We start from the raw sequence: 2,997 nt of genomic DNA on the forward strand, positions 1-2,997 counted from the left end.
TCCTGTATCTTATGTACAAAAAAAAAGGAAAAAAAAAGAAAAAAAAAAAGAGTGCAAGTGATTTTTTCTATCAGACAGCGGAGCACCCCTTTGCTTCACATGCAACTTTAAGAAGGTTTCCTATACTATACATATATATACGTTCTGGTTGGCAAGTCCAGCTAATCAGAGAAAGTCTCTGCATGTTCTAGTGTTAGTAACTAATTTTTATATAGTTAATGTAGGGTAAAGTAGAGTGCATTAAGACACAATATTGTAATCCCTATTCCAGGCACTTGCCTTTAAACTATGTTTGTTCGACCCTTCAGAAGGGTTTCTACTACTGTCCTATACAATCAAGTAACTGAAATTCTTGGGAAGACACTTTGCTCCTCATCTTTTCCCTGAAACAATGTTTTGTTTTGTTTTCTTAATTTGCACGAAACAAACAAACAAAAAAAAAATTCCATATCAATGTGCCTTGCCCTGGATAGCGATTATTTGTGGAATTGTTGCACATGTTCCTATATTGAAAGGGGTTTTTCCCTAGTCAAGCATTTGGAGACACTTTTTGTAAATGTGACTTTTATGTCAGCCATTGTCAGTTTCAACATCTAGAATTAAATAGGATGTTAGTTGTTCCGCAGATAGGAGTAGTGTTTATTGTCCTGTATGGTCAGTGGCAGTGCTATTCTGAGATCTGTAGATGCTAGATTATCAGTATTTTTGGATGTTGCTGCATTTTACATTTTATTTGGAGTCTTCCTTTTGTTTTGTTTTGGGGTTTTTTTCGTTTGTTTTTTTTTTTTTTTTTTTCCCAGATATATGAAAATATGCAATACCTGCTTATATCATGTAGAAAAGCTTAGCGATTATTAATTTTTCTTTTCTTTTTTTTTTTTTTCTTTTTTTTTTATTTGACCAAAGTTGGTGCTGCACTTGACGCAGTGTGTTTTAGGTGTTTGTCTTTGTACTTTTGTGATTTTGAATGCACATGCAGGAAGGGCTCTTCTTAGAGAAGCAGTCAAACTGTGAAGCACTAAGCTGAACCCTGCTTCAAGCAATTTTTGTTTTACAACTGTTCCTTTCACAAGCAAGCCTTAAAAAAGAAAAAAAAACTTCCTTTTTCTTCAGATCCCACACCCATTTTTATTAGCAGACTGCAATCAATCCACATTCAATAAAAGTATATAATGCCCATTTTTATATGCACGTTTTTAAACTTCCAAGTTCTGAAAATTGTTTACTGGTTATTCTCTATTTAAGGAAAAAAAAAAAATAAAATGTTTTGGATTTTCATATGTGTCTGATAAGTGGTTGAGTAGTCATTTTGCTCTATTGTATTGTGTGATTGTTAGTATATGGTATCACATCCTCTAGCCAGCATCCTTTGCCTTCCCTATAGCACTTAGCTGGGCATTACTTTATTAAGACATATGTGCACTAAAAAAAAAAATAGCAGCTTTCAGTGCTTCACAGTGAAGGGAAAAAAGCCTAGACAAACATTTTGTCAGAACCTTGCTATGAGACAAGGTATTACCAGTAAATTGGTTGTACATACAATAAAATTGCACCCTTTTTTAAACAAAACAAACTAAGCAATAGTTTGGGCAGTTAGTTGTTTTTAGTGAGCATGTTGTAGTCATGGCTGCAAAGAGAGAGAATTAAACTGCCCACTCAGAAGATATGTAATTTGTATGTTGTATAGTTTTATTGATTACACTGATTTATTCTACCCTATTTTATAATGCAGGACTTTTGTAATGTTGTTTAAATGAGGAAAAATTTCTGTCAAATTAGCTTAGTGGAATTTCTGATTGTTCGTTATAAAGGCAGCGTTCATAGAATTGCTTTTTTTTTTTTTTTTTTTTTTTTTTTTCCTTTGGGAACTGGATTTAAGTTAAAAACTTTCCCGTTTCCTTTTTTTGTATGTATTTAAATACAGTTATTTTTCTTCTCTCAATGGTATAGCATATTCCTATGCTTGAGAAGTATAGGCTACTGAAGAACCATTGTAAATGGACATTACAGGTATGCTGTATTTTTGAAGGTATTTTGTCATATTAAGTTGGATGACGCTAAAGTTAGGGAATTCTGAGCAGAATGGCGAGAAAAAAAAAGAAAAAGAAAAAAAAAAACAAGAAAAAAAAAAAGAAAAAGAGAAATGTTTTAAAGGCTTTAAAACATGAGCGAGGCGGCCAGGGGCCTCGGCCCACCGGGGTTGGGGAGCCATCCCCCTTTGTGCTCAGCCCGCTGCAGAGCCGCCATGCAGGTGCAGAGGCCGCGTGCGGGCGGCCCCTCGGCCCCGGGGGGTCCATCCGTGGGCTCTGGGACACGCGAACAACTTTTTCCGCCCCCCCCCCTCACCCCCCAGCCCCTCCCGACCCCCAGCCCCCCTCTCCCGTCTCCTTCTCTGCAGAAGTTGTCAGACGCACAAATCCTCTGCCCTGCATTCACCCACCCACCCACCCATCCAAATTGAAAGACCTAGAAATTGCTTAGCGCGAATTGACTTTGCCAGTTAATTCCTTTCTTTTTTTTTCCTCTTTTTGAACTAGGGCACTTGCTTTTATCATGCCGCACACCCCAGCGATGCCATTATTTATTCCTCTTCCTTTCTTAATGAAACCTTACGGGCTTCAAGTTAGGCAGCCATGGTACACTTTGTCTCTGCTGTGATCCCCCTAAATAGGGTCGCAGGGGAAGGAACCACCAAGTTCTCTGACTCCGCAGTATTCAGTCAGCCCACAGGAATATGCAAAATCCCTCTAACGTTGGTTTGGTTTTTTTTTTTTCTTTCTCTATTTCTCTTTGTTCCGTATATTTGCAGCTTTGTAGTAACAGTGTTATAAAATACTTACTGTACAAAAATACGAGAAAACCCAGATACATAGCCTAAAACAGTTTTTTTTTTTTTCCTTGTGGTGAATTATTATTGTTTTGTTTTTTTTTAAGAATGTCAGTTGAATACCGTACTTCTCTGCATTGTGTCTCTGGAAATATCTTTTTTCTTTTTTT

This window comes from Centrocercus urophasianus, unplaced genomic scaffold (assembly GCF_019232065.1).
Source record: "Centrocercus urophasianus isolate 14NV4802_14NV808 unplaced genomic scaffold, USGS_Curo_1.0 seq_18, whole genome shotgun sequence".
Taxonomy (NCBI): Eukaryota; Metazoa; Chordata; class Aves; order Galliformes; family Phasianidae; genus Centrocercus; species Centrocercus urophasianus.